The 23,267-nt window shown below is 42.7% G+C and overlaps 1 protein-coding gene across 1 annotated transcript in view; it reads right to left on the bottom strand.

Annotated features, from left to right (window-relative positions):
• LOC141111105 (nicotinamide N-methyltransferase-like) overlaps window positions 1–23,267 on the bottom strand; it is a 30,175-nt gene that overhangs the window by 5,867 nt on the left and 1,041 nt on the right. The window lies entirely within an intron of this gene.

Genomic DNA, 23,267 nt, shown 5'->3' with positions numbered 1-23,267 from the left:
GAGAAAAATTTCCGCGTTTGTCCCTTCGGGAATTTTCGTATGAAAATTCAGAATCGGCTGTCAAAAGTTGTGTACACGCCATACGAAAATCGTAAGAAAATTCTTTGGATGAAAATATTCCCCAATTTTCTTATAGTATGTACAAGCCTTTACTTCAGCAAGTTTCAGCTTTGACAATAAAACCTAGAAGCTGATTGGTTACTATGCACAGCTGCACCAGATTCTGCATGCACCAGTTTTAGTAAATCTCCTCCATGGTGATTTGAAGATTTACTAGGTGGATAAAGAAGAAGATAAAAGCGAACATTGTTGACTTTTGTTTCTTTAGACATTTTTTCACATTTGCACATGCGTTGACACATGCAAATGTCTTGCAGTCTTTTCTTCTCTACATACATTAAAAGTCCAAAATTTATAAAGCTTACCTGAGCTGCCAGAAAAAGGGGGCAGAGCTGATTGGAAGGAGGGGTGTAAAAATGTGGAGAGGGTGTAAAAACCTTCTCTTCTCACAGACACGTGTTATGTCAACAGTGTCTTAGGCGTTTTGTTCAAAAGTTCAGTAGCCAGGCTGTCTTAAAACAAAGTGTGAGTTTATTTGGTCACACTTGGCAACAACTTGAAAATATATACAAAGTTAAATTCTTCTTACAGCTAGATGTAGCAAAACAAAAATAAATAGGAACAAAATCTTGTATCAAGAGAGTTCAAGAGATGCATCAGCTCTGTCTGTTTCTTCTCTATGTCAGAGAGGTGTCTGCTCTAGCAGCTGTTTGTGACGTAGGCTGTGTATAGGCCTAATGTAAACAAAACGTCTTCTGTAGTATAAGGATGCGTGTGTCCTTCCTCTTGTATGTGTGAAAAAGCAGTGAAGTCCTTCTGTGTGTGTGAGTGAAGGACGTGTGTTGTGTGTTGTAGTGAAGTGTCACTCTGTTTTTATACTATTTCAAATCAACTAGTCAGCAGACTAAAGTCATAGCCATATACGGCTAGAACTAAAAATGAAATGATCATATTTGTGATTCTTCTAAATATTCTCTTTCCCATGAGCTAACACGTCTCTTAAACTTCTTGATTGTCAGTAACACACAGCAGATTCTTATAAAAAACTAAAGGTGAATGACCTTTCCAAATGGCCGAATTCTTGTAATGGATATCCTTTAAGCTACAGAAATGCAATTCTGTACCAAACCTTACAAATGCATATTAAACTATAATTGGATACATATAAACATATATTACTTCACACAAACTCAATCTAGCTAACTAATTAAATAACTATATCAAATAACTAACTATATTATAGATAATATATGTTTTTACTTTTAAAAAGATCTTTACAATAAAGTCTATGACAGATATACTGAGTATATTCTTATCTGTGAATCCACTGACCTACTGACCTTAGTCATTAACTCAGCACATGTAGAACAACTGTTACAAAAATGACATGCACACAACCTAGCTATTTCAAGATTTGTCTTATGCTGAGCTGAATGAGCTTTTTCAATGTCAAAGCTTAAAAGGGAACCCAGACTGCATACTTACAGATCTTGATTATAAAGCCAAATTAATATAATTATTCTACAATTCCCCCTGAATATAATTTATTATATTAACTAAATCACGCACACTCCATTTATGGCCCTTTCATACACATTTTGAATCAGTTGTTCCAGATGTACCACAGCCAATCACAGGATCAGATAAGCCAGAAGTAATTTTCCGACTAAAAATACCTGTCATAATTTTTTCACCTTTTTTCATTTCTTCCTTAATCAATTTATAAAATTGTTTCATTCTAACCATAATACAGATTTGAAATAAAATACATAATATCATGATAATAAATATAATAACTATAGGATGCAATAATATATTTCCGGCAGCAGTTGTCACTGAGGTATTTCCTCAAACTAAAACATTACTGCTGATTACATCCTACCCATTTAGTTCTTATTTTTACCAATTATTTTTATTATTTATTACCAATTCTTTAGAAACAAAAAGTATAATTCCAATGTACCTTAAAAATAACAAAATAATCTTTCCAATTGACATCTCAGTTGACATCTGTTTGCATCCCTGGTACCTTCAGATCTATAATTCTTAACCATAACTTTAGCTACTGGAATAAATTACTAAACATACTCATTAGAAGTAGAAATCTCATTCAAGACATCATTTCTATTTAAATTTAGCAAAGGCCTAGCCATATTTTGTGAACAAACTTCTGAAATACCTGTACCTGTTGTTTGCAAAGTTTGCAACCACACTTCTTTCTATACAACAGATTATATAAAAATAACAGAGTATGCTAATCTCAAAAGACATCCTGTCATTAACTCAAAAAGTTAACAAACCCTATGTTTAAAAAAAATAATAAAGTTTTTCAACTAAAACTGTAGCAGGTAAATAAGTCACCCAATCTTTACCTTATTCTTGAATCATCTTACCCTATTTAGACTTTATAATACTATTCATACGTTCTACAATACCTGAGTATTTAAGATGATAAGAAACAAAAACTTTACTAAATACCTAAAATTGCATACATGTCCTGTAAAATTTTAAATCATAATCTGATTCCATGGTTTGAAATCCAACCCCAATGGAATATGACATAAGTTCACAACAACTTAGCTTTTGTTAAAAATATTATTTTTTCTAGAATTATCTCAATTAATTTATCAAAAAGAAACATTAACTAAAAAAAAACAACATCCTAATATCCTCCTTTAGTAGGTGGAAAAAAATTAATATAATCAATCTATAAAGATTTGCCAAATTCCTCAATACTTTGTAGTATCAGGTTACTTTTTCCTTTTGGATTGCTCTATAAACAAATAAAACATTATTCAGAAGTTTGATGACAAAGTGTTCTAAAATGAGTAGTTCAGAATTTCTTTCATTAGCTTAAACAAAAAAATCAATCAATCAGTTAGTCAGTCAGGTACCTGGATATGCAAAAAGAAATATTTTCATTTAAAAATAACTCTATTCATTATTGTTGGAATTATTTTTTTTTTTTTTACAATAAATATTATCTTCATCAGTCTGTACTGATTCTAACTAAAACAAAATGTCATAGTCCCCCTCTTTATCCTGTGACTAATATTAAATCTTGTAAAAGAATAATCTTACCAGATTATTGTATTTTTTCCTTTACACTGACAATTTAGGTTGGGCTTTCCCAAATATTCTTTTTCTGAAAGAAATGTGATCATGTAGAAATCTCTTTTCAGAACCAACCATCCCTCACATACAGTATGATTGAATGAGCCACACATGCCTGTCACTCTGACTGCTAAACACATGGCAGCCTTAAGTTCAGCTTTTAATGCAGACACTTACAGAAAGTTTAATATTGTCATTCCATTGTGCCAATATATTTAGCGCTATCTATATAAACACAGGAAATCCTTTTCCAATAAATGTCCACTAAAAATTGAATAAGTGACTTTTTCCTTAATTTACACAACTGTGGTTCTATCCCTCATATTGCATCTATATAATCCTCATGTATTTTTAAATACCACTACAACTGATCTTTTTAACATCCATTTGCCACTAGACAAAGCTGTGTGTTGACACCTCCTGTTTTCCTTGTAATAACACCCTTAGCGTAACATAAGATGTTTTTCAAAACAAATGGTGCAAAACCCACAATGTCTCTGATCTGTAGCATTGGACAATGTTTTTTTTTTTCCAATGAAATTGTCTCATCACCCACATACACTTGAATGTAAAATGGCTGAGAGAGATCTCTATATTAATCAAAAATACTAAATTAATAAGGACTTTTTTTAGATCTTCAAATTATTTTATATAAGTTCTCTCTTGTAATTAAAAATATTTACCCTACAGTAAGCCTATATAATTCATTAAAATTTACTCAGACAAATACTTTGTCTACAAAAATCTCAATGAACTCTCGAGAAAAGTTAAGGCCCAAAAAATCTTATTTTTTAAAAACAATTACTTTAGTAAGTGATAATACCTTTTAAAAATACATTTTTCTCATCCATGAACCCTCTTCCAGATATTTGGAAGACTTTGATCCACAGAAGTGAAAACTGTCATGGCATGACGACTAGTCTGTGTAACTTGATCTGCATTTCTCTGTTGGTAATAGGCTCCTCGTATGTCACAAACTCTTCAGAGAATGATCTGTTACAGTCAATCTTAGCTATCATGCTTTGTATACAACACACTGTACAATTCGGTAACAATCTAGTTTTTCGTTTTTAAAATGTTTAACCTTTTTAACACTTTTTAAACATATTTTGTTTGTACATCTGCCAAAAATCATGTACACTACGTTATATGACTTTCCTGATTATAATAATGACAAAAAAATTGTTTAGAGCACAATCTCGTGAAGCTCACAGATTGAGTCACGCCCAAAAACTGCGATTGGCCATATCCCCGAGAAAACTCCTCCCTCAATCAAAGTCCTTACTTTTACCAGAAATACTCATTTACAAAGACTTTTAACAATTGCTATTTTTACAATTTTTTAGATTGAACAAAACTTTCATATTTTAATATTTTCTCTGGGTAGTTTTAAATAAATTAGAACAATCTACTACTTTTAATTTAATAACCAAATCTAAGTTTGGAATTTTTGTAAAAATTGTTCAATCCTTAACTTATTATTTCTTACAACCAAATCTGTAGGATTTTTGTAAGACACTAAACACCATGTTTTTCCATAATCTCAATTTCATACAGTTCTTTCCACAATCTTAATCAATACTTTTTTCTCTGAAAACTTTTTCTTGCCCCCTATTTATGTGTCTTAAAATGACCACATGTAATAACACACATTTTCTGTTGTTCAGGGCTAAAATATTCATAAACATCATAAACATTTACATGCAGCATTAAACTTAGTTTCCTTATTAAATAACTTCTTTACACTCTGGAATTAATTAATTACCTTACTACTGCATGTATTCCTGTATTCCATATATATGGAATGTATCAATTTCCCGATGGTACAGGAAAATACTTCTGAACCTTGAGATGTTAACCATCCCATGTTACCCTATTATATAAACAAACACACTCACCCCTTGTTAGTATGATAGTCCTTGTGCACTTAAAAAAAAACAAGAGATGAATAATGTCCTTTAAATTTGTTGTTCGTTGCCTTTTCTTTAGTTTGTTGCTTTTTCTTTCGTTTGTTGCGTTTTCTTTCTTTCGTTGCTTCTTCTTTCGTTTGTTGCTTTTTCTTGGAAGAATCATTTTCTTGTAGCTTTTTGCCTTGTTCCTTGTATTGTGTGCTGTAGTGTGCTTTAGTGTGCTTTAGTGTTCTTGCCTGTTGATTTTTCTTTGCCTGCTTCTTGGACTTTCCATCTTCAAACATCAAAATCCAACTTTCATCTTAGCTTACCAAATAGTACATACATCTGCCTGTTGTACCTCAATGGTAGCTTTTTCAAATAACGTGAAGTCTCAGTTCCTGATTCAACATTTTTTCTTATTGGGCAACTACCCAATATTTTCTTATGTGAGACTTTCTCACCTTCTTAGGAACTAACCTTGGCAGAAATCTTCACGTACGTAACGTTACGTTTTCACAAACAAAGTCTTGGATTTCCAACCATAGCTTGAAGCAATCAACTTCGTAGGCTGGGTCTTCCTTTTTTTTTTTTTTCAAAGTTACAAACTTTGGCTAGAGGTGAGAAAACAGACATAGAAAAACTCACCCGCGACTTTTATTGAACTGTTGTCCACATCTGACGCAAACGCCTCCTTCTAGGTTCTTTACTTAGTTTCTTCTTGGAGCTTGTTCTTCCTCCATATTTGATTATCAGATGCCATATCTTATTTAGAAGAATTTCTTGTCTTTAGCTGGCTCAGTTCCTTGGACCTTGCATCCTTGTCTGATGGAACACAAACGCCGCTTTCTAGGTTCTTTGATCGTTTTTTCCCGAGACTTGATCAATCATGAAAATGTGTGAGTCTCCCCCCCTTTGTCAAGGAGCAGGGAAAAAAAACTGGACTGGCTGGCAATCGCCAATGTAAAAATGTGGAGAGGGTGTAAAAACCTTCTCTTCTCACAGACACGTGTTATGTCAACAGTGTCTTAGGCGTTTTGTTCAAAAGTTCAGTAGCCAGGCTGTCTTAAAACAAAGTGTGAGTTTATTTGGTCACACTTGGCAACAACTTGAAAATATATACAAAGTTAAATTCTTCTTACAGCTAGATGTAGCAAAACAAAAATAAATAGGAACAAAATCTTGTATCAAGAGAGTTCAAGAGATGCATCAGCTCTGTCTGTTTCTTCTCTATGTCAGAGAGGTGTCTGCTCTAGCAGCTGTTTGTGACGTAGGCTGTGTATAGGCCTAATGTAAACAAAACGTCTTCTGTAGTATAAGGATGCGTGTGTCCTTCCTCTTGTATGTGTGAAAAAGCAGTGAAGTCCTTCTGTGTGTGTGAGTGAAGGACGTGTGTTGTGTGTTGTAGTGAAGTGTCACTCTGTTTTTATACTATTTCAAATCAACTAGTCAGCAGACTAAAGTCATAGCCATATACGGCTAGAACTAAAAATGAAATGATCATATTTGTGATTCTTCTAAATATTCTCTTTCCCATGAGCTAACACGTCTCTTAAACTTCTTGATTGTCAGTAACACACAGCAGATTCTTATAAAAAACTAAAGGTGAATGACCTTTCCAAATGGCCGAATTCTTGTAATGGATATCCTTTAAGCTACAGAAATGCAATTCTGTACCAAACCTTACAAATGCATATTAAACTATAATTGGATACATATAAACATATATTACTTCACACAAACTCAATCTAGCTAACTAATTAAATAACTATATCAAATAACTAACTATATTATAGATAATATATGTTTTTACTTTTAAAAAGATCTTTACAATAAAGTCTATGACAGATATACTGAGTATATTCTTATCTGTGAATCCACTGACCTACTGACCTTAGTCATTAACTCAGCACATGTAGAACAACTGTTACAAAAATGACATGCACACAACCTAGCTATTTCAAGATTTGTCTTATGCTGAGCTGAATGAGCTTTTTCAATGTCAAAGCTTAAAAGGGAACCCAGACTGCATACTTACAGATCTTGATTATAAAGCCAAATTAATATAATTATTCTACAAGGGGACACCCCCCTCCCCCCACACACAGCACACAGGAACAGAGCTGAGGCTGTCAATCCCCTGTCACCTTTTTTCTCTTGGTGTCAGGAAAACTTGCAGAAGTGATTAATACTGATAGCAGAGGAACGAAGCATCAGACAGAAATGACATTTAGTGCACCTAATTGAGACAAGTACACACTATAGAGGAATATGCTTTGTTCATATTTCACGTCTGAGGTTTACAACCATTTTAAGGAAGATGGCCGGTTCTCCTCCCTATCTGTGAGTAACTGTATTATTTAATACAACTTGTGGTATCGCCCAGCCAACAATCTAAATCACCCTGTATCCCTAAGGAATCCTTCACACTTTTGCAGATACATGTTCACAGCTCTCATTTGTGGCTGTAGTGTACTGCACCAGATGTGCATTAGGTTGCGTTTAGCAAGGTGCATTAAGGTGCCATTAAAATTGCCATTTCTGTCAATTCTGGTTTGGGTATTAACACAATGCACAGCTGTGAATCCTGTGAAAGGGGTGGGAGTGCTTAAAATTTACACCAAGGCCCTAAAGCTGAACTCCAGCTTTTGCTACACTTTACAATTTATAATTTTGGCCAAGCTGGGCCAAACGAACTATGTCCCTCACTAACATGTGAGGCCGCTGGATGTACTGTATAAACTGTTTGTATGTAGCTGAGGCTATATAGAGCATACGGCACTGTGTTCCGGGTTCGAGCCGAGGCTTCCTGTTTTATACCCGGAACACACTAGAGTCTGTCTGATCGGCACTCAGCCAATCAGAGAAAAACGATGTATGCTAATGTAGCCATGGTGTTGCAGCTAATAACAAACAATCCGCCAAATCACCCCACTGCCAGACCTCATACATCCTTTCAGAGACAATGAACAGTCTTTTGCAAGCTTTGTTTTTGTTGTTTTATTGGGGGGTACAACTTGGATAGGGATAGGAATATGGGATGCCCATAGGATAAGTCTTTACCATCATATTTAAGGATTTTAGTACACTTTGAATAAAGTTAGAGCCAGAAGCTAGAATGTGCATTGTACATTAGATACTAATCTCCTCCTGCATCTCCATGCAGACTGTTGCTCCTCCTGTGGCTCAACCCCCGCAGACTATTTCATCAAAGAGTTCCCTGCCATCTGACCGTTTGGTGGCTGAGGCATCACTAATGACCCTGTAAAAGCAATGTTCTTAGATCTCTGTCACCTCCTGCACATAACTTGTTTCCTCCTGTTCCCTTGGTTCCTCCTGCACAAACTTGAAGTTACTAATTGAAGCATGACACATCCTCTTCTATTGAATAGTAGGGGCCCACTCTGAATAAGCCTCCCTACTGTGGCTCTGGTTGCCCACTGCCACTAGGCCAGAGGCCTGCAGAACCTCTCCCCGGAGGCCCAGTGTGTTAAAAGCATATATTCTAGGAAATATGGACTACTGTTCCCAGCCAGCCCAACTTGCAAATCATGTGCCCACAGGCTACACCGACTTGACACACATCCCCACAGTCTCTTTTCTGATTCAGGACTCCCCATCATCCACCGTGTGTTTGAAGAAGACTCCACTAGTGACAGTGTACTAGCAGAGTTCCCTTCACAGGCTCCTTGGCATTTCAGCCCTTGGCACCTCCAGCCCCACTGTGGTAACACTCACCGACCTTCCAACAGCCCTGAGTCCTTGATGAGGAACTTTGACTGGACCATGCGTACTGCCAGTTTCACCTGCCCTTCTGCTCCAGGAGTTCCCTGCCATCCAACCGTGTGGTGGCAGAGACATTGCCAATGACCGTGTAGAGGCAATGTTCCCTCAAAGCTCTCCCCGGGCCTCTCCTGCGATCGGCACCCCCCCCCCAGATGGGGATGGCCTCCTGCGACTGACTAACATGCCATTCCTCACTTCACCCAGCCGATTCTGACCCCTGTGGAGAATCACCTCAGCTACATATGAGGCCCGCCCCCTGCCAATCTCGGTTGGGGATTGGTCAGGGCTCACACACAAGCTGCCTGCCACTCCAGTTCCAGACCAAGCCCCCTTTCCAGAATCTTCTCTCTGGAAACAGGGGGAGGAACCTCAGAGTTAGAGCACAGGTGGTAACGCCCACAGCTACTCTGACCACTCCCAGCCCCCAGATCAAAACAGACAAGCCTAGCATGCAGTATAAGCCTGCCTAAATTTACCTGTGCTGGAATAACCTAGTAAAAATACCTTACTAGCACCTACCTACTAGTAGAGGGTGCTACACTAACAGTGAATACAAAGCTTCCTTTGATTGGTTCAGAGGTTAGGACATCATCAGCATGCCTCTGAGTCATAGAGGCATGCTGATGATGTCATAACCTCTGAACCAATCGGAGGAAACTTTGTATTCATTGCTATTCATTGACCGACCCTTGTTGACCAATTCAACTACATCCCGGTTGTCGGACAGAAATAAAATAGTGTGTCCTGTCCAGAGATGGCCCCATACTGATGCTGCAGCCACAACAGGATATAATTCAAAAAGGGGGGAGGAAACTGTAAGGCCTCCTGAGGCCACGGACCCCCCAACCAATGAAACTGAAAAATTGCGGCGTAGCCCCTAGAGGCGGCTGCATCTACGAATACCTTAGGGGACGAAACAGACACTGTAGGGATGAACATGGAAATGCCATTCCATCCACCTAAAAACTTATTCCACATTAAGTCAACCTTCGCCTGCTGATCCAGAGACACTATACTATCGGGCTCAGGAGCTAGAGGAAGCAGAGCCAGGTGCCTGGAAATAAAAGCTGTGGTATGATCCACATAGCATGATTCAACTGACCCAGTAGTGATTGTAGAAACTACAAATTTGTGTACTGACTGTGTAATCCGAATCAACTTGTTCGTGGGTAAACTAGCCTCCATTTTTACAGAACCCAAGGTAATACCCAGGAAGGTCAACGACTTGACAGGGGGCCTCTACTTTGTGGGGTGCAACTGGGCCTCTTAATTTGGCAAAAACCCTCTTAAGAATGCATAAGTCAATAGGGTCCCGATGAGATGGCTCAATCAGCAGAAAATCATCTAGATAATGTATTACATTAGCACAACCAAAGGGATTACGCAGTATCCACTCTAAAGCATCAGCGAATCTGTTGAATAGCCAAGGGATACTTTTTGAGCCGAATGTAAGGCGGACAGCAAAGTAGTAAAACTGATGCCACTTGAGCCCGTGCCATTGCCATGGAGACGGTAGAATAGGTAGAAGTTTGAAGGCATCTGATATGTCAGCCTAGGATAACCAACCGCCCCTACCTAGGCGGATAATCTGCTGAATGGGGTAATCGACCGATGCATACTTCAGTGAAAATTAGGGAACTAAGGAGTTTAAACTTGGGGTTGACAAAGAATGATGACCAGACAAATCGTAAATGAACATTTTTTAATTAGAAAATTTACCCAGAGCTACACCAATCGGGCTGACTCTCCAAGAGTTGAAGGGAGGTGTTACGTAAGGCCCAATCAGGAAGCCTTTGTCCACTTCTGTCTAAAGCAGTAAGTTCACTGAACCTGGATCCGACATGGCTGAAAGCAGATTCCTGCACTCAAATGTATCATGTGGGACAGCAAGCAACCCAGTGTGGAAACCTGAGGTGAATCCCTAGCAAAGAAATTTTGCCAAACATGCAACTGGTGACTATCTAAGCAGAAATCGAGATAATCGACGTCCACACTCCCTAGTCAGGAACTAGATGTCCCAACCTTCTTGGGGCATTGGGATCTTGGATGAGCCCTAAAACAAACTGAGCAGATATGCAATTGCCTGCACTTACTAAAATAGCACACCCTATGATTGAAGTTATTACATATTTTGGCTCTGCCTAGGTAATGGATCGGCCTGCTCAGCTTATCAACTTGCGGGGATTGTGACAGGGAAGGAACCACGGATATGGAGGGAACAGATGTGTAATGTGACATCGGACACCATTTACTGTTGTGTGTCATAGACTGGCAGTACTGACATGCAGGTGATTTGAAGCCAGCAAAATGCCTACAAAAGCGAAGGGTGTTGAGAACGCTCCAGGTAGTGGAGTATTGGAACTGGGACAATGCTGCGGCTGCTTTAGATGCCACTAGAAGGGACTATCCTTGCCAACCAGAATATGTGCAGAAATAACTTTCGGAGCTGGTGCGGGTGTACCTGTCACTGCGGGGACCGCTACACTGGTGACATTGATATGTTGAGCGGATGGGCCTGTAATAGGGAGCACTGGGAGGCTGGTTCAGGCTTCCAAGATCTCCAACCTATCCTAAATATTCTGGACGGAGGTAGACATAGAGTTTAATAAGGTGTGAATCTGGGCTAAGGAGGTGGCCAAGGACTAATTTAATATGGGCTGTTGACTAGAAACTGCCTGGCTAGGGTACAGCAGGCAAAACAACTCTGTCTTTCTAGCTGTGGCTGGATAGGGAATACCTTGCCGGTGGAGTTCAGTCGTAAGTTTAGGGATAGTTCAGGCTCGTAAAGATGACACGCTGCCTAGCTCTGAGGCTCTTGCAGGGGGAAGCGGGAATAGCGGCAGAGTCTTCAGAGTCTGAAACATGTGACATCTTGTCCTGGGAACAAATCGGGACATATGAAGTCAAATCAAACAGATATCTAAGAGGGCATACACCCAGTACCGGACAAAAAGACGAGAATAATTGAATACACCATGTGAACTGATACAGATGACAGTAAGGTGCACAAGACAAATGTGACTTACATGACATGGCTTACATGACATGAGGCATCGGGCATTTACGTAGAAATGCTGACCTTGAACATGGCCACCACAGACAATAAAAAGACTCATAATAGAGCCCCGGCCAACAAAGAACCTGTCAGGGATCCACCAGCACCAGTCCAGGGCACTTGCATTCGCCTATGCGTCGGCGCGCTTCCATTCGGACACGGCATCAAACTGCTGTGCATCAGCGCGGCGCTCGGGCGCGCGCGGGTGCGCGGCGCGGGTGCGCGCGCGTTCGCGTTAGCGCCGGTTTGGCGCCATTTTAGCACATAAAAGTTCCCCTGTTCCATGAGAACGTCGCTGCTTCGTCTCAGCTCTGTGAATCTGTTGACCCGTATCCTGATTGTCTGCTACCTGATCTTGACCCGGCTTGTTTGACCATCCGACCTGCTCCTATCCCGATCCGGCTTGTCTGACTACTCTTCTGTCTGTATTTGCTACCGTTGCCGAACCCTGCCTGTTCACCGACTCTGCCTCGCCTGCCGTTATTACCTGTGCCAGCTACCTGCCGACCCGGACTGTCTGACTCTGCTTGTGCCTACTGTTCACTTGCTGTTGCACCTTCAGCTTCAGCTTCAGTGATCTCTCCCTCCAGCGTGTCAAGCCTGCTGCCGTTCCAGTCTGCTCTCACCTGCAACTCAGCCATCCAGTGTGTCAAGCCTGCTGCCGTTCCAGTCTCCTCTCACCTGCAACCCAGTGAGTCAAGTTACTGCTATTCCAGTCTCCACTCACCTGCAGCTCGGCCATCCCAGGAGGGATCTCTGCCTCCACATCAGAGACTATACAGGCACTCCTACCCCACTGCGCTCAGGAGACCACTGTCCCCACTCCAGTGGCTCCTGAACCAGCGTTGTATGAGAGGTCTTCTCCTACAGTCAGGCTCTCCTACCAGGTACCTTACAGTACGAAGCAGCCATGACTGAGCCTGCAGGAGATACCTCTCCTTTGAAAGAAATATGCACCCACCTTGCGGCCCTCACTCAAGCCGTACAATCCCTTCAGGATAACTACAACAGATTGGAGGGACAAGTCCAGAACCTAGCAGGGCCTAACCCCTTGGCCTCCTCTTCAGCCACAACCCCAGCACAGACGGCTCCTGGACCTTCTGTTGTAATGCTTCCACCTGAACCAAAGGTTCCCACTCCTGATAGATTCTCTGGAGACCGGTCCAAGTTCCGGGCCTTTCGCAACGCCTGCAAGCTCTTCTTTGCGTTACAGCCCCGAACTTTTTCACTGGAGGCCACCAAAGTGGGGTTTGTGATCTCCCTCCTACAAGGGGAACCTCAGATCTGGGCTCATCGGCTACTTGAGGGGGACTCAGTCCTAACCCAGTCTTTATCCTCTTTCTTTGAAGCCATGGCACAAATTTATGAGGACCCTCAACAGACTGCAACAGCTGAATCAGCACTGCTCACGCTCCAGCAAGGTCGCAGACCTGCGGAAGATTATGTCATGAACTTTAGACGTTGGAGTGCGGACACTCAGTGGAATGACGCGGCCCTGCGTCATCAGTTCCGCTTAGGTCTGTCTGAAGGTTTAAAGGACGAACTTGCCCGAGTGGGTGTACCAGACACTCTTGAAGCATTAATTAATCTGACTATCCAAATTGACCGGCGAATCCGGGAACGTCGTTCTGAACGATCCACTTTACAATCCCGCCCGATGTGGATGACAGCCAGAGCACCACTCCCGGCAGCACGCTACTTACCCCCATCCAGTTCAAATCCAGCTAATGCTATGCCTGATCCTGTGGAGCCTATGCAATTGGGACTGATGCGACCTGCCTTATCGCCTGAAGAACGGGCCCGGCGCCGGCAACTCAATCTGTGCCTCTACTGCGGTGGGACTGGGCACTATGTCCTGAACTGTCCAGTCAAATTAAGTAAGTGCCCATTCTCTGTGTATACCAGTCTTTCTGCTCTGTCTGCGAACTCTACCCACATTGCCATTCCTCTGTCTTTACAGCTGCAAGAAGGGACAATAACGATCAACGCCATCATTGATTCCGGAGCATGCAGCTGCTTTATTGACTCAAACTTTGCCAGCCAGCATAACATTCCATTACAAACCAAGACCCATGGACTCGCTGTGTTTCTAGCTGATGGTTCCCGCATCAGATCGGGACAAGTAACCCAAGAAACCCTGCCTCTGCCTGCTTCTACTTCCTCCCAACACAAGGAACTGCTGGTTCTTGATGTCATCTCCTCCCCTATGTTTCCCATCATCCTGGGCATTCCTTGGCTGCAGGCCCACAACCCTTACATTCATTGGACATCTGGAGAAGTGAAATTCTCATCTTCTTACTGTCTTGAACACTGTGTAAAGGAAGATTCGGATTCTTCATCTACTCTACTTTGTCTAGACACCGACCAGAAACTCTGCCAGGTCATACCTAAACAATATCATGAATTCATCGATGTTTTTAGTAAAAAGGGGGCAGACTCTCTTCCACCTCATCGGCCCTACGATTGCCCCATTGATTTGCTGCCTGGATCCGAGATACCATTCGGACGCATTTTTCCTTTATCCGAGAAGGAACAGGAAGTACTAAAAACATATATAGATGAGAATCTGGCCAAAGGTTTTATACGTCACTCTACCTCTCCAGCTGGTGCCGGAATATTTTTTGTGACCAAAAAGGACAAGTCGCTCCGGCCGTGTATCGATTATCGTGAGCTAAACAAGATCACGGTCAAAAATCGGTATCCCCTACCCTTGATACCTGAACTTTTTCAAAAATTAAGGACTGCCGTCATCTTCACCAAGCTTGACCTAAGAGGGGCATATAATCTAGTCCGCATCCGGGCTGGACATGAGTGGAAGACAGCATTCCGAACCCGATTCGAGCATTATGAATACCTGGTCATGCCCTTTGGGCTCTGCAACGCCCCTGCAACTTTTCAACACCTGATTAACGACGTCCTCAGGGACTTTCTAGATGTGTTTGTAATTGCATACCTGGACGATATCTTGATTTTTTCTGAATCCCGTGAATTGCATCAGGAACATGTCCGCAGGGTGTTGGGTCGTCTTCGCTTACACAGTCTGTACGCAAAAGCGGAGAAATGTGAGTTTGAACAACAGAGCATCCAATTCTTGGGGTTAATCATCTCCGCAACAGGCATCAAGATGGACCCACAAAAAGTGTCCGCTGTGCTGGACTGGCCGGTACCCTTGGACAAGAAAGGAGTTCAACGGTTTGTGGGGTTTGCAAACTTCTACAGGAAATTCATCAGGGGGTTCTCAGCCATAATTGCACCCATCACGCAGTTAACCAAACAAAATATCCGTTTCTCCTGGAACCAACTTGCCCAAGATGCCTTCGAAAATCTCAAGAAGCTGTTTACTTCAGCACCTATCCTCAGTCACCCTGAACCATCCCTACCGTTTATTTTAGAGGTTGATGCCTCCGAGATTGCGGTAGGTGCGATTCTTTCACAGCGCAAAGGTAGCAAAGAGATAATGCATCCTGTAGGGTTCTTCTCCCGTAAACTCTCCCCCGCGGAGAAGAATTATGACGTCGGTGACCGTGAACTTCTCGCTATAAAAGCTGCTCTAGAAGAATGGAGGTACCTGTTGGAGGGGGCTATGCCACCAGTACTAATTTATACTGACCATAAAAACCTAGAGTACTTACGATCTGCCAAACGTCTGAAGCCTCGACAAGCCCGCTGGGCTCTGTTTTTCTCACGTTTCTCCTTCCACATCATGTACCGTCCAGGCTCTAAAAATATCAAACCAGACGCATTATCACGTATGCATGACAATCCTAAGGACTTATCCACTCCGGACACCATCTTACCCTCAAACAGTTTTTTACTGCTGCAAAAAGATTTACTTTCCCTGATTAAGGAAGCATCCTCTGAATCAGCCAGGCCTACTGGAATTTCTTTAGTAAGTAGAGATGGTCTGTTCTGGAAAGGAAGCCAAATTTTTGTTCCTGAAGACATTCGGGTCAAGGTTTTAACACTTCTCCACGACCACCCATTGGCAGGCCACTTTGGGGTCCGCAAGACCTTGGAACTAGTGCAGCGTACTTTCTGGTGGCCCAATCTGAAAGACTTTTGCGAAAAGTATGTTAGTTCCTGTCCCATCTGTATCCAGAATAAGTCGTCCAGGAATCGAGCTTGGGGCCTATTGAAACCATTGCCCGTACCCGACAGACCATGGAAAATGATTTCTATGGACTTTATTGTGGAACTTCCATGTTCCGAAGGATGTTCAGCTATCTTTGTAGTTGTGGACCGTCTAACCAAGATGGCTCATTTTCTACCTTTAAGGGGAACCCCGTCTGCCTCCGAAACTGCTTGCATATTTATCAAGGAGATCATCAGACTTCATGGAGTACCGGCAAACATAGTTTCTGATAGAGGGGTTCAATTCACTTCACGTTTCTGGAGATCCCTGTGTGAAACCTTAAAGATTGAATTGGCCTTGTCCTCGGCATACCATCCTCAGACAAACGGTCAGACAGAGAGGACTAATCAGACCCTGGAACAATACATCAGATGCTTCACATCATTCACACAAGATGATTGGGTATCTCTATTACCCTTAGCAGAATTTGCCTATAACAATGCCAAACATTCTGCCACCGGTCAATCTCCCTTTTTCGCCAATTATGGCTTTCACCTAACCTTTCTACCTGATTTCCTTTCAGAGTCTTCGGTTCCAGCAGTACAAAGTACGGTGGAATTCCTCAGACACAACAGCCGGTTGCTACAGGAAACGGTATCCAAGGCTCAGGCTGATGGTAAGAGAATCTTCGACCGGAAAAGAAGGGGGGAGCTGAACTTGCAAATTGGCGACCAGGTATGGCTTTCTACTGTTAACATCAAATTAGGATGTCCTTCCAAGAAGTTGGCACCTAGATTCATGGGACCTTTTCCAGTCAGAAGGAAAATCAATGAGGTATCTTATGAGTTGACGTTACCTGATTCATTTAAAATTCATCCAGTATTCCATGTATCTCTGCTTAAACCTGCTGTACCTGATCCCTTTCCTGCTAGGGGCACAAGACCCCCTGAACCTGTTGTTGTTAATGGCAGTGAGGAATTTGAGGTCGAGGCTATCCTTGATTGTAGAAGAAGGCAAGGGCAAAACCAATTCTTAATCAAGTGGAAAGGCTACGGCCCAGAAAGTAACTCATGGGAACCGGACAGTAATGTGCATGCCAGGCGTCTAGTGCGCGCTTATTTTTCTACTCATCCTGAGAAGAAGAGGTTGTTGGGCATCCGGAGGCTGCCCCTTGGGGGGGGGGCAATGTCAGGGATCCACCAGCACCAGTCCAGGGCACTTGCATTCGCCTATGCGTCGGCGCGCTTCCATTCGGACATGGCATCAAACTGCTGTGCATCAGCGCGGCGCCCGGGCGCGCGCGGGTGCGCGCGCGTGTGCGCGCGTGCACGCGCACGGGCACGCGTGCGTTCGCGTTAGCGCCGGTTTGGCGCCATTTTAGCACATAAAAGTTCCCCTGTTCCATGAGAACGTCGCTGCTTCGTCTCAGCTCTGTGAATCTGTTGACCCGTATCCTGATTGTCTGCTACCTGATCTTGACCCGGCTTGTTTGACCATCCGACCTGCTCCTATCCCGATCCGGCTTGTCTGACTACTCTTCTGTCTGTATTTGCTACCGTTGCCGAACCCTGCCTGTTCACCGACTCTGCCTCGCCTGCCGTTATTACCTGTGCCAGCTACCTGCCGACCCGGACTGTCTGACTCTGCTTGTGCCTACTGTTCACTTGCTGTTGCACCTTCAGCTTCAGCTTCAGTGATCTCTCCCTCCAGCGTGTCAAGCCTGCTGCCGTTCCAGTCTGCTCTCACCTGCAACTCAGCCATCCAGTGTGTCAAGCCTGCTGCCGTTCCAGTCTCCTCTCACCTGCAACCCAGTGAGTCAAGTTACTGCTATTCCAGTCTCCACTCACCTGCAGCTCGGCCATCCCAGGAGGGATCTCTGCCTCCACATCAGAGACTATACAGGCACTCCTACCCCACTGCGCTCAGGAGACCACTGTCCCCACTCCAGTGGCTCCTGAACCAGCGTTGTATGAGAGGTCTTCTCCTACAGTCAGGCTCTCCTACCAGGTACCTTACAGAACCAAATTAGCCAATTTGAGCTAACACGTATTGTTAGCGACTATGCACAAGCAATAGACCTAATCAATGGATCACGGTCGATTAATAACGAAAAATTGGTTATACCAAATACTGAAAAGGGGTATTAGGATATGCTATACTAAAATCAAGCTGAAAAAAAAAACTGATGGGGCCAGAATTGTGGCCCATGGAAGTACACTAGATCTTGTATGTACCTCCAGCAGATTATGGTCGTATGCATAAAACAAAAACAAACAAAAAAATAAATTTAAAAAGTTCTGTTTTTTTTCCCCCTCTACACAGACACTAAAGCCGCATACACACGATCGGACTTTCCAACAGGAAATGTTCAATGACAGGCTGTTGACGGTAAATCTGACCGTGTGTATACTCCATCGGACAAATGTTGTCGGACTTTCTGCGGACAAATGTTGGGTTGCAGGTTTTCACATTTTCTGCGGACAAATGTGTGTTGTCGAAAATTAGACATGATATCTGCAAATAGAACTTAACCAAAAAGTGCATTCTATGCATCCAAAAATATAGAAAATATACCAAATCAAATCATTATTCCACCAAAAAAAACAATGTCAAAGCAATAACTCCAAGGCCAATAATAAATAACACGTTATCTCCTCCGATTCCGCAACATGGCTGGTTCAGAAACGAACTGAAAAGCGCAAGATGAAAAGAGGGAAATGAAAAGTGCAAAATGAAAAGTGCGAATCCACACACCAGACTTCTACTAACATGAAATTAGCAGAAGGAGCCCAAAGGGTGGCGCTAAAGAGCTGAAAAACAACGTAGTATGTCACTACATTCGTATTTGTTGGCCAACAATTGTGTGGCCGTGTGTATGGAAGACAAACTTGGGCCAATGCCATTCGGACAAAATTCCATGGTTTTGTTGGCCAACAATCTGATCGTGTGTACGAGGCTTAACAGGACACAACCAACAAGATACAAAAATGAAACGAATGATGTACACATGAAGGAGACACTAACATCGCCTAGAATATAAACGCTAATGAGTCAAGGTGCTATACATAACAAAATGTAACTTACTTCAAGTACCTCACTTGACTGGTGGGTGAGTAATGAATTCACAGTACCTGTGAATGAACGTACGTGGTCAGAGCTAAAAAGGTTTTTTTTCCTAAGCATTCAGCAGCCCTAACTGACTAAGCAACCCTGGTTACAAAGAGAGCAGCATAGATTGAAAACGTCAGGTGTACAAGTCGTAACATGATTTGTATGAAGCTAGCACTGCAACAGACACCCTGCACCCAGACATCCCTTATATTGCTGCTGAATTAACACTAAACAGTGGAACCAGCTGATGCTAGGCAATGAAGCTCATTAATGGGGCTGGGAGGAAAACTGAGGAAACAAACAAACAGACAGCATGAATCCCCAGGCTGGGGGAGCTGGGCTTAAAAGACAAGTATGTTTTTTTGATTTTTTTTTAATCATATTTACAAAAGTGGATGCAGCATCGGATCAATGCTGCATCTGTCCCCTGGTGCCTCTGCACTGAGAACCGAGCCATCGAACATCGCCAATGGCTCAGTTCTGTCAGCTGCCCGAGCAGAGAGCTGCTGCCTCTCAGTCAGCAGCTCTCTGCTCTGCCCCCCCCCCCTGTGCTCACTGAGGAGGGGAGGGAAGCGGCCCTCTCAGGCTCTCAGCGGCTCGACGAGAGGCTGAGACGGGTATCAGTCCAGGCACCTGGTGGATCCAGACTTTATTGTAGTGATAACGTGGTGCCTGGACTGATTTCGGCGACATCAGCAAACAGCGCACTTCAGACCGCTTTCTGTTGAAAATGGGTCACAGGAGTGCAAAATTACACTGATCCATAGGAGACGCCCAGCCAAACAAGCTCAGGCTGGACTTCTCCCTTAACACAAAACAAGTGGGACTGCATAAAGCAGCCTAGGACCGACGGTACAAGTAACAGATAACATAGCCACCGAAGTATAGGCCTATACACGTAGCACAGCAAATACGTATGGAACACCTAGGAACGAGAGGCACATTTAACATACGGAGGGAGTTTTATATGGCATGGCAGCCTTAAAAATGAGCAGGGAAATCGCCTGCAATACTTAACCGTCAAGAGGGTGGAAGACCGCATACTGCACGAAAGACAAGCATATACGAACAGCACAGGTCCAGGAATGAGAGAACCACATGAGACACTGTGCTGACCCGAAAGTAGTCAAAACGTAACGCAGTGACCACTAGAGGGTAGTGTCTGGGGGTTTAAATAGATGAATAGCTCCCCCCCCACAAATACAGGCTAACTACCTCAGCCTTACAACTTAAGCAGCAATTTATTGCTCTGTTCATCTATTATGGCATACATTCTGGTAGCTTTCTCTGGCTTCGCCTCTGGGTACATCTTGACTAGACATACCTTGGCAAAGTATTTGGAATTGGAGCCTTCCCCACAGACTTCAGTACATGAAGAGGAAACAGTTATTGTGGCTGGAACATGACTTTGTGGCTCCCCGCCATGGTTTGAGGCAGGGCTGGATGTCCCTGGATACTGTGGATTGTCAGGAAGTGGGGTGGGATGCATAAGTGCAACATGCTTGTCACTATTGCATTTTGTGCACTTGATAATAACTTCAACCCTTTCACTGTCAAGTCCGTATGCGGACCTACAAAAGAGCCTGCAGGTGGCCAGGTCTGTATGGCATATGGACCTCCTTTCTTCCTCTCCTATAAGCTAATGGTCACTTCAATGACCATAAGCTTATATCAGAATTGTTCAGCAGACTCTGCTGAACAATTCTATAACTGATCCGCGGATTACAACCCGTTGATCAGAGTTATTAACCCCTAATGTGACCACCCCCCCCTCCATGCAGCCGCTTCCCTGTCCCCAGCCTCTCCACCTCCCGCAGCTCCCTTCCACCTAAAACTACTCCCCCAACTCTCCCCTACCTCAGCCTGCTGCTTCTGCTCTGGTAAACTGATAGGCTGGGGATTGCGGCGGGGGGGGGGGAGGGAGAGAGGTGCGGGTGATGTTTAGGCTTGGGGGGCTTGGTAAACATGTGTTTACCACCCCTCTTATTGTGGCACCCTGGGCGCATGCAGCGATCACTGAGTATGAGTCCGGCGCAGGGGGGTGGCGCCCCTGTGCCCTAATGAACCGGCCGCTCTTGGTAGGACTCCTTTCACATGGAGCAGACTCCGTCAAGCTTGCTCAGCTGGTGAACTGTCTGCTGATCCCCACTGAGCAGGCGGATGACAGGTCCGTGTCTGCTCCTCTGATGCAGAGTGGACATGGACACAGCCCGCTGTTCTCTATGGGGCGGTCAGATGGAAACGGACCACCTTTTCATTTCCATCGGATGACATCCGATCTGCTAGATGGATGGGGAATAGAATCCCCCTCCATCTGTTTTTAGCGGACTGGATCAGGTGCAGGCGGGAGTAAACGGACACATGTCCATTTACATCAGTCTCTCCATAGAGAACAATAGGTGGTCCAATTTGGGCCCGTCTGAAAAATGGACAGGTAGACATGATCGGTGTGCTTGTGTGAAAGAGGCCTAAGGCCTTGTTCACACAGGGCATACACAAAGTACCTTTACAGGGATGCACAGGTGTTCCATGCATCTCTGTGCAGGCAGTCCCCTTGATGCCATTTGGGATGTAGCAACTGCACGAACAGAGCCGTGGCCGTGTAGGTCCTCATGCATGTCCCTGAGCTCAGACTGTCTGCGTTCGGGGTCATGTACCCACACCCACACGGATGTCAGATTGGGAACAGCAGCTATGCCTGTGCAGCCGCTGCATCCCAATTGACATAAATGGGACTGGCTGTCTGGGGATGCACGGAACACCTGTGCATACCTGTGTAGGTGAAAATGGCCCCCCATGAGCGTACACTTTAGTATGCCACATGTGAACAATGCTTTAGTACTAATTTAGCAGGAATTTTGTAAGTTACGTTGTGCAATATTAATGATTTTAGTGTATTTTTAGTGAGAATAGCGATATGATGAACATTTGCACAATTATTGTGGGGCCCAAAAAATCTGTAGCACTTTTCTTTTATTGTACAGGTCATGTGCTTTTAGAAAATGTCTAGTTTGAGCGGTCTTTATAAATTCTGAAAGATGAAAAATGAAAACCTCCAGATTTTTTGAGAAATGTTTGGGTACGTTCCATCTTCACCATTTTGCAAAAAGGCACAATTTAAAATTTACAAATATTTGTTATTTATTAACTCCATACAGGTTAAGCTTTTATATTTAGTATAGTAAGGATTTAGCAGGAATTTTGAAAAATTAGCTGTATTTTTATCTGCTAATTAGCTAATTTTAGTGTATTTTTTGCAAATATATTGATTTGATAAACATTTGCGCAAATACCACAGGGTTAAAAAATTCACTACCCTGTTTCCCCGAAAATAAGACCTAGCCTGATTGTTGGTGATGGCTGCAATATAAGCCCTACCCCCCAATAAGCCCTACCCTGAAAATAAGACCTACAAGGACTTTAACTAGGGCTTATTTGGGGGGTAGGGCTTATATTGCAGCCATCACCGACAATCACGCTAGGTCTTATTTTCGAGGAAACAGGGTAGCACCTTCTTTTTATTCTAGAGGTTATATGCTTTCAGAAAATATATGGTTTTGGGGGTCTTTCACAAATTTTGAAAGCTGTAAGGGAAAAATGTAAAACTTCAGATTTTTAGAGAAATTTGGATATTTACATTTTTGCATACGTTCGATTTTCACCATTTTGCAAAAAGGCGCAATGTAAAAATTAAAACTTTTTGTTATGTATTAACTCCATACAGGTTAAGCTTTTATATTTAGTAGGGATTTAGCAGGAATTTTGTAAAATTTTCTGTGTTTTTATCTGCTAATAATGGATTTAGTGTATTTTTAGCGAATATATTGGTTTGATAAACATTTGTGCAAATACCGTGGGGTCTAAAGAATCAGTAGCACCTTCTTTTTATATTAGAGGTCATTTACTTTCAGAAGATATATGGTTTTGGGGGTCTTTCACAAATTCTGAAAGCTGTAGGAAAAAAAAAACCTTCTGGTTTTTTGAGAAATTTGGATATTTACATTTTTGCGTCTGTTCAGTTTTCACCATTTTGCAAAAAGGCGCAATTTAAAAGTTACAAATATTGGTTATTTATTAACTCAATACAGGTTAAGCTTTTCAGCGTTAAATGGTTTGTCTCAACCCTCTAACCACTACTTTGTCTGGACATCTTGGTCTGTTAAAGTAAGTTGAAAAATAA

This window comes from Aquarana catesbeiana, linkage group LG10 (genome assembly GCF_042186555.1).
Source record: "Aquarana catesbeiana isolate 2022-GZ linkage group LG10, ASM4218655v1, whole genome shotgun sequence".
Lineage (NCBI taxonomy): Eukaryota > Metazoa > Chordata > Amphibia > Anura > Ranidae > Aquarana > Aquarana catesbeiana.
This window is presented reverse-complemented; position numbering and strand designations above follow the sequence as displayed.